Consider the following 10,058-nt stretch of genomic DNA (forward strand, 5'->3'; position numbering starts at 1 on the left):
GTTCAGCAGAATCAGGAACATTTTAAAACCAGGTTGTTTTCCTCTTCTAGGAAAAAAACCACTGGTGGGGGGTGACTGTGATCACTACAGGTCTTTCCTCCCAAGTGCCCAAAAGTAAAACCTGGGTGCTGCATCCCCACAGGGGGATGGTTTGGGTTGGAAGGGACCTTAAAGTTCATTTCATTCCACTCCCTGCCATGGCAGGGACACCTTCCACTATCCCAGGCTGCTCCAAGCCCCATCCAACCTGGCCTTGGATACTTCCAGGGATTCAGGGGCAGCCACAGCTGCTCTGGGCACTGCCAGGGTCTCCCCACCCTCACAGTAAAGATGAGGTGAGAACTTTAAAACTCCCTCTGCAAGGAGCCTTTTGGATGGTTTTTACAGCAGAGTCCCTTTCCCTGGGCATGGAGTTTTGTGTCACAGCCTCTCAGGAAAGCCCAGAGCCATCCCAGTGTTCTCAGCTGCCTCCCCCCATTTTTTGGCTGGTTGATTGCTCTCTGCAGTTGTTGCTTCCCAGCCTGGGGATGCTGAGGTTAACCAGTGCAATCCTGCAGCTTAAATGCTGCAAAGAAGCTCTTCAGGTAGAGGATGGGGCAGTGCAAGCCTGCTGGGGAATGAGCCCCTGTGCCCTGTGCTGCCTTGTGATTTTTAAATTTAGTGACGCCAGCACTGTGGATTACAAGGTAAAATTGGATTTTCTGATGTGTACAGGCTGTGAAATACCTGGTGTTCTTGTGTGGGTGGGAGCATGGCCAAGATTCCAGTGCAGACCCCAGCCCAGCTCCTCCTCTGCTCTTAACCCAGGCACAGGCAAAGCAGGAAAGCCCACACCAAAATACCTGCTGACCTCAAAAAACCCAAAAAACCTGTGTGTGTGACCACAGGGCTGGTGATGCTGAAGAGCCCAAGTGCAAAGCAGCTCTGGGGATGGTGGTGGTGGGGAAAATATTGTGGTTTAAACCCAGCCAGCAAGTAAGCCTGAGCATTCTGGTGAGATGCAGTGAACAGCTTTAACCTTGCCCCCCAAAAAAGAGACTTTTTTCTTTTAAAGTCCCCAAACTTACCATTTAGACCCTCTTTTTTCCCTTTCTTTCTTTCTTTCTTTCTTTCTTTCTTTCTTTCTTTCTTTCTTTCTTTCTTTCTTTCTTTCTTTCTTTCTTTCTTTCTTTCTTTCTTTCTTTCTTTCTTTCTTTTTCTTTCTTTCTTTCTTTCTTTCTTTCTTTCTTTCTTTCTTTCTTTCTTTCTTTCTTTCTTTCTTTCTTTCTTTCTTTCTTTCTTTCTTTCTTTCTTTTTCTTTCTTTCTTTCTTTCTTTCTTTCTTTCTTTCTTTCTTTCTTTCTTTCTTTCTTTCTTTCTTTCTTTCTTTCTTTCTTTCTTTCTTAATATTTAATTTAAAAATGTATTTCTCTAAAGGAAGCATTTTATTTCAAAATTGTCTTCTGTCCCTCCAATACCCATCTAAATCTTGTTTCCTTTCAGGCTGAAAAAAATCCCACTTCTTGCAGTTTGGTCAGCGAAGGGAATAATCTTATTTTTGAGCACAAACTGCTGCAGGAGACAACCAGGAAGGGGTGGCTGGGTTATTCTGTAACTACAATGCCCAGAAAACAAAATTCTTGCTGGGGTTGGGGTTATTTGCAGATTCTTCACAGGAGAGCTGCATGTTCTCTGTCACATCAGACAGCCCACAAGAGTTTTCTGTGATGGATTATCTCTGGCAATGTTTTCCAGAGAGTTCATTTATTGCAAGAAGACCAAAGGTAAAGTCATCCCTTTGCTATTACCTACACCAGTCTTGTCTTCAAAAGTTTAATTCCAAAATAAGCACTCTGACAAGCCTTATTTTTGCCTGATCACATCAGCAGTGGGGAAGTCTCCTTCACCACTGTGTTCTGGAGGAGCACAGCCCCAGCATGGACCAGGCAGCTCTGTGTGCTGCCCTGGCTCTGGGGAGGAGTGGGGAAAAGAGGGACCAAAATCCTCAGGGGCTCTTCCTCTTCAAGCAAAATCTGCATCCAAGCAATTTCCTGATCCCCAGGAGCTGGTGTTTGGGAATCACCATGGAGCAGAAGCTGTTCAGTGCTCTCAGCTGATTTAATAGTAAAGCAGTTGCAAGAGAAGCAGGAGACAGAGGTTTTAGGGCTGGAGGTGGTGCAGAGGCTGACCCTGGGACCCCAGGGGACACAGAGAGGCCCCACCAGACAGCACCTAACACCAAATACCATTTCTGTCACCAATTCTGCCTGATTCAGCAAGGCCCGCGCTGACACAGATGAGCTGGGCTTAACTTCCAGCGCAAGACACGAAACCAAAACAGCAAGAAATTTCTACAACCAAACTGCTGGGGGAAGGGTTCAGAGCACTCCTGGAGATAAGTACGTATTAAAACAAACAATAAATGGCTTATCTGCTCTTTTATGCCCCAGTCACCTCCCCTTGCAGAGCAATCAGGCGCTGGGCACAGCGAGGTGTGGGGCAGGACCCAATCGCGTCCCTCCCGCGGCTCGCAGGTGTCCCCAGCACCAGCACATATTAACTGGGGCTCAGGCTCAGCCCAGACACTTGCCTGACAGGCTGCAGGGGTGAGTAGTGCCTCATCTGTCCCCTCCCTGGGAAATGGGGACCCTCAGTGCTGTGGGGAGAGCTGGAATTTGGCCTCCCCTGCTGCCCATGCTGATTCTCACCTGGGGGGCGGCTGTGCCTTCAGTAAGTCCTGAATGAATCAGGCAAGAGGGAGGGTTTGGATTCACACTACGAGGTCAGTGGGGTGGTGGAGAGGGTCTTCTGAAGAGATTGTACAACTCCATCCTTGGAGATTTTCAAGGTCCAAGGAGGGCAAAGCCTTGAGCAGCCTGGGCTGAATGTAGAGTGCCCCAGCTTTAAGCAGGAGGCTGGATTGGGACCTCCAGAGGTCCCTGCCAGCCTGGGTCACTCCATCATTCTGCTAAACTGATGCTGCATTTGTCTTGCTCAATGGCAGCAATGCTATTTCTTCAGAATAAGGCAAGGAAAAGGCATTTTGGTTCTAATGGAGCGAGCTTGCATTGCTTTCTGCCTTGCTGAGTTCATCTAAGCGTTCCCTCACTTTACTTAATGAGCATCTCGATTTTCTCCCCCTTGAAGTTATCAGAGCAGGCTGATAACCTGATAACTGCAATCTCCTATCTGCAGAGTGCTCTGTAAACGTTAGCCTGTGCTCCTTGTCATATATTTTCATTAAGTAGCAGCAGCTGGGTGTTATCATTCCTGGTCTCTTGGCCTGCTTCCCAGCTCCAGTGGAGATTTCCATTTATCCTTTGCCCAGCCTTGTGCCCTCTCAAGACTCTCCATTCAGCAGCGAGTAACGGGGCTGTGGCAGGACACAGCAGTGGCTCAGGTGTATTTGTTGGCTGACCAGATCACACCTGAGCCTTCAGCCAGGGATTGGGAGGAGTTCTGGGACACAGGTAAGAGTTTTGGTAACCCAGAGAGGATGTGTCTTCACTTTGTGATCTAAAGCTGCACTGGAGGCAGCGTGGGGAGATGTTTGCACTGGATGTTGCTCCTCTCAGCCATCCCTGGCTGCAGTCCATGGCTGTCCTTTCTCCTCACACCCCACCCAGCCTGTGCTGATGGATGTCACTGAGGCTGGCAGCAAGGGACCAACTCAACCAGTGCTGTGTTAAGGCCTCCAAAAGTCCTGGATTTTTCCCATCCTTTGGTGCCATTTCAGGCCATCTGCTGTCTTGTTCTGGGGGTTCTGCACTTCAGGCAGCTTTCAAAGTTCCCTTCAGAGCCACTGTGGGGTTTTTGACATATATTAATGTAAATATGAATCCAGGCTCTGAGCACAGAAATGCAGTGATTTGAGAGTGTTTTGTAATGGGAGGAGGACATTCATGCCCTTCCTGCAGCACCAGGAATTGCCCAGCCCTTAAGGAGACACACGAGGCATTCTCCAGCAGAGAGGGGTGTAGATGTTGACAAGTCAAAGGCCAGCCCTGGCTTCTTTGTTCCCTGGGTGTCTAGAGAATGTGTCTGCATTCACTTTGGGTGAGAGAATAAATGAAAACCCCATTCTTGACTTATTTTTATTTCAGAGGTCAGGGAAACCGAACACAGTGAGGAGAATGCAACCTCATTTTAGAAGGTGGGAGCCAGCAATGCTCTTCCTTCCCTGAAGCCCTCCTGATCCAGGGCTGGAGGGGAGAGGGGCCTTGTGTGGTGAGGCCCTGCAGCCCCAATAATTTCACCCTCCTGCCTTGTCCCTTTCCACCCCACCACGATTATGGTAGAGATGGGCATCACCAGGAAAAGGGGGGAAAAAAATACACCCATAATATCTATTTTGCCAGCTGTTGATTTTTTATCTTTTTTTTGGAGGGGGTTAGGGCTGGGATTGGAAGTGCTTGAGAAGGAATTTTATGTTTGGACTTAGATGTTTATTATTTTTTATTTATATTATAGTCTTATAATCTGTGAGTTCTATACTATTTCACTAACAAGTTACAAAATGGTTCTCTATCTATCTCTACAAGGTCTTTTAAGGAAAAACTATCTAATTAAGAAATGACAAACTATTTTTATTTTTAATCTAATAACTAATTACTTATGTCTTGCAATGTGGACTTTTTTGTCTAATTACAAAATACTACTTAAACTTATGAAGAAGATGAAGAAGAAGGATTAGCTACTGCTCTAAACTTCTATCTCTCTAAAAAACTATCTTCTATAGTTTTATGTATATTATAAACTTTATATTCTAAAACTTTATTCTATAAACTGTATTCTATAAACTCTAGATACTAAAACTTTCAATTCCAAGTTTTCTACTATGTGATATTACACACTTTTATTCAAACTACACACTCATAATCTTAATGCTGTTATTCAATTTTGGAAGTTTTCTCTACAGCTTCAGGTTAAATGTTGTGTTCTCTTGACAGCCTGTGTCTTTCAACAGAAAAAATCTAAAATTCTCAATATCTGGAATTGTAACAGCCAGCATTTTGGGTGGTAACTGGTGAGCTCAGTTGTGAAAGCCTGCTGACCACCTCTGATACACTGTGGATTATCTCTTCTTTACCCACAGGTGACTTTTGCTCCTTCCCAGCTAATTTGATAGGTAAACACAGATTTGCTTTGGGAGATATACTCAAGGCCAGCATAAATCCTGGCTTGCAAGGAAATGAACCATTTTTTCCCCTTTAATCCTTCTCCGTGAGCAGCAGTGGTGGGGACGAGCACTGGGAGGCAAAGTTTGCTGGGAGAGCTTTTGTTGGCTGCAGGATTTGGCATTTTGGGGTGCCTGCCCTGCACCCTCATGGTTTCCTGCTGCTCTCTGAGGCTGGGGGTGCTGTCTCTGGAGAAGAAAAGGTGGCTGAGGACCTGGTGTGGGGCTGAACCAGAGTTCTCTGTCTGCTTTAGCTGTGGGGCCAGGTTGCAATGGGAATTGTTGACCTCCAATTTCAGAGATGCTGTGTGGCCTCTGGATAAGGAGAAGGTTCAGCCACTCACCACAGGCTGTTCCATCCCTCTGGTGTTGCTGAAGTAACAGTGTGGGGTGTGTTTCTGTGTTCCAGGGAGAGCCCAGCCCTCAGGGACCAAACCCAGCCCCATCCAGCGTGGAAACCACCAAGGAATCACAGCACAGACCTCCTCAGGCTGTCCTGCCAGGCTGCTGCAGAGAAACTCCCACCAGGAGGGTGAAAGGAGCAGGCAAGCAGGAGGAGGATGGCAGAAATGGTAATTAAGGCTGCCCATGGGCTCATATGTCAAGCCACAAAGAATTCAGATAATCAGGACTCAGCCACAACAGTGTGCTGGCCACTGTGTGAAATAGGAGTGTCTGTGAGCCAGGTCTCATAAGCTCTTGGAGATATAGTTCACACCTGAGATAGCTCAGCTACCTTAGAAGGCATAAAATTAGCAGAATAGCTTTTGTGGCAGTGTTGGAAACAAAAAGGTTTTAATAAAAGGCAAAACAACAAAACTCTTTACAGAGAAAAACCAATACAAGTGCAAGAGGGCCTCCTGTCCCTGGTAGCCCTCACAAAAGCCAATAATTTCTTTGTTCTCTTCTTTTTCTAGTAAATTGCCCAAGCAGGACTTTTTGGCTTCTGTCCAATTAGCTATCCTTAAGTTTAAGGTGAAATCTCTTAAGTTCTATGAGATGCCTTTTCACCTAATTGAAAAGAAACTTCTGGGCTTATTTCCTTTTTAAGGAGATAGTTTTGTCACTCCATCAACAAAGAGCACAATTCTATAACTGTGAGCCACAGCTACTGGCAGGGAGCCCAGGGGCTGAGGGAGGACAGGGCTGTGGTTTTATGGCCTGGGGGGGAGATGAAACTCCTCAACTAAACTGGATTTTCCATGGTCCCTCCACGTGGCAGCAGTTGTGGCCCTGCTGCAGGCAGTTCTCTGTGTTTAGAAATGAGATGTTTCTTCTTTGAGTCACTGGCTTGGTCCTGTCCAATGGCAAAATGATGTCCCTGTTCTCAGTCTGAAGTTAAATGCAGAAGGAATGTCTAGCATGATGTCTTTGACCATTTCTGCTGCAGCAAAGGTAAGGAAAGGGTTAGACTTGCTCTTGCAGGATGCACCACCACAGAGGTGTAAGGAGACAGACAGGGCAGACTAAGCAGCCCACCAGCAGTTTTCATCATCAGTCTAAATGAGACACAAGTCTCCATCCATGATCCTGTGGAGTTTCAAGGTCCCTTTATTCAATAATGGTTGAATCAAGGTAAATTCATCTGTGAACAAGCCACAAAAGGAACTTACAGATACCAAAACTCATGTGGTTTTTCTCCATTTGTTTTGTTTTTTTTTTTTTTTTTTTTTTTTTTTTAGCACACACATGGTGGATGGATTGCAGAGAGGATCAGAGCAGAGAGGTCACACCAAACCTGCATGTAACCCTTTTCTGGGTTTATTTGTTTCTGCTATTGTTCAGCAGCAAATGCTGAAAATAAACTTTAAGCCCAGACTCCTCCTTTTGTCTGTACATGCACCAGCAATACAAAGAGAACAGCACAGCAAATTGCCTTCCTGCAGAGCACTGATGCCATCAGGGCTTGTGTGCTTAAAATCTGCTACTGAACTCAACCCTTTCTAACTTGTTTAACCCTTTTCCCATTCTACTTTTTATCTGCTCTGCCTCTGTAGTTGTTCCTGATAATTCCATTCTGCCTTATTATTTATTGCTGATTATTTGATGCACCTTCTCCAACTCCCCCAGGCTTTAGAGCCTGCTCTCAGCACCAGCCTCTTGTCTCATTTCCAGCCTGATGAATCCTCCTCTCTTTAAGCTCCTTTACTGTGGGAGTTGCTCAGTACCCCAAGCACCTTTGCTGCCCTTTGCTGTTTTATTTTTCTTTTTTCTCAATTTTAATACACTTGGATGCCCGAGCAGAGGTGACCTCTAAGTGCCACCATCACCATAAAAGCATTCTCCAATTATTGCTGGATGGATTTACCTGCAGGTTCTTCACTGCTAGGGTGAAAAAAGCTGTTCTTGACCAAATAATTAAATTAGGAGCATAAAATTTCCTAGTGGAGGTGCTGGTTTTGAGATGGGGAAGAAGATGTACTGGAGAAGATGCTCAGATGATGTATGGGGTCTAGCACACCACTCCAAAAGAGCAACTTTGTCATGGAATCATGGAATCATGCAATTGCTAAGGTTGGAAAAGAACATTATGATCATCAGGTCCAACCATGAACCCATACCACCATGTTCCCCATGAGTCTGTGTCCCCAAGTGCCATCTCCTCAGGAGCCTTGAACACTTCCAGGGATGGTGACTACACCACTTCACTGGGAATTCCATTCAAATGTTTTACAACCCTTTCATGAAATTTTTTTCCTAATGCATATTTTATTTTTTTTTCCTAATGTATAATCTCCCCTGGGGAACTTGAGTCCATTTCCTCGTGCTCTGTGGGAGAAGGGACTCACAGTCACCTCACTACAACATCCTTTCATCTGTTCATCTTCTTCCACCCTTACAACCTCCTTACCCACCTACATCCATGTGGCTGAAATGCCAGCAGGATACTCCAAGCAGCCTGGCCGCCCTCCCTTCACACCCAAATGCCATTTTTTCCCCTTCTGCAGCTATTTTTCTCCCAGCTGTCTATGTAACTGTGGTTATTAATTGTTGTGGTGTTTTGAGGGTCCCCAGGATGAGGTGAGAGATGAGAATTGACTCCATGTTCTCAGAAGGCTAATATTATATTAATCATATCATATCATATCATCATATCATATTATATATCATATAATATATTTATTATATTATAAGAAATGATATACTAAAACTATACTAAAGAAAGAGAAAAGAGACAGACAGAAGCCAGGAAAAGAATGAATAGTAAAAACTCGTGACAGACTCAGAGAGCCCAACACAGTTGGCTGTCATTGGTCATTAATTAAAAACAATTCACATGGTGGGTAAACGATTCCCCAAATCACATTCCAAAGCAGCAAAACAGGGAGAAGCTGAAGCTTCCCAGCTTCCCAGGAGAAGAAACCCTGGCAAAGGGATTTTTCAGGAAATATGTCAGTGACTTGTGACTTCTGTTTCCACCCCACAGGAGCTGGGTAAGAAGTGCCCCCTGGTGAATGGCAGGAGTGCCAATGGTCAGGACAGCACCTGGATCCTTCCCAACTTGCCCAGTAGGTGCACATGGACAGCCACAACTCCTGCCAGCAAGTCTCCACACTCCTGTGTTCCCTTGTAAGTAATTCCTCCGTGCTGCTTTCTTCAGGTCCTGCAGCTCAGCACCTTTTCCTGGAGGTTGTTGTTACACCAGGATGGTCATGGCCAGAAGCCAGCTGCTGTGTTAATGATGGTTTATTTTCCAGATGGCAAAAGCAGTTTTTCTCTTTTGCCATCTCCAAGAAGACTTTTTTCACTCCCTTTTATTTTTGCAGAAGGATGTGGCTGGCTCAAGTCACAGCTCTGTGTTTTTCAGAGCACCTCCTTGTTTGGGGCATTTTATTTTAGATGGCTGAGAGGTCTTCACAAAAATGGATTACCAGGGCCTGGGCTGTTATATCAGCAGCAAATGGCCCCAGTGCAGAGAAAAGTGCTTGCTCAGAGCTGTCCCTGCCCTCACAGCAGCAGGTTCCCTCCCAGGGTGACGTGCGGGCCCAGATTAGTCCTGACAAGAGGTGCTTTAATGACCCTGCAAACCAGACACAGACAAGCTACTAAAGATAAGGCTGTCCCATAAATGTCAGAGGAACTGCAGACACGTCCTGCAGTGCAGAGATGTGAAACAGGGATCCAGCTCCAGCGAGTGGAGTAAAACTCCTGGAATGCAGCTCCGGGGATTGGAGGCCATGGGAGGTGCAGCACTGCTCTGCATGGTCGTGCCTGACCATGTGCCAGGCAGGACAAGGCCAGGGCACAGCCACCAGCATGTGGGTAGCCCAGAGCAGCCTCTGGGTCTGGCCCATGCAGGAGGGAGGAATGGATGGAATGCAGAGCCCTGGAGCTGATCCAGCAAGCTGGGCATGGCTCAGTGCAACCCCTGCAGCTGGTGCCCGAGGAGAGAATAATTTTCAGTCAAAATGAATTTTTTTTCCACTCAATTATCATTCTGAGCGGGATAAAATTATATTTTTTTAACAATTTAGCATCAGGGTGCCATGGTGGTACCAGTGGCTGGGCCCATCCCACCCCCAGACAGGAGGTGGGGAGACATTCCCCAAACACTGCTCTGGGAATGGAGTCTGGCTGAGGGGGCCCACACAGCCCTGCTGGGGCAGGAGCTGAACCATAACCCATTGTGTAGCAGGGAAAAAAACACACTGGGACACATCACAGCTCTGCAGCAGGGTGTGGAGGGAGAGGTGCTTTGGTTTCCCTGCTCTGGGTAAGCCACAGATGGAGCAAAAATCTCTGGACTTCCTGAGACTCCCAGGTGAAATCTGATTGAGTTTTGGGGGTAGAAAAAGAGGGAGGAGACAGGTTGTTATTTTAATTAAGAACATCAAATATTTAAATTCTTTTGAGAGATACAGAGGTAGACTAGTCCTGCCACCCCTCGAGCTGGTTCTGACCCA

This window comes from Geospiza fortis, unplaced genomic scaffold (assembly GCF_000277835.1).
Source record: "Geospiza fortis unplaced genomic scaffold, GeoFor_1.0 scaffold17, whole genome shotgun sequence".
NCBI lineage: Eukaryota > Metazoa > Chordata > Aves > Passeriformes > Thraupidae > Geospiza > Geospiza fortis.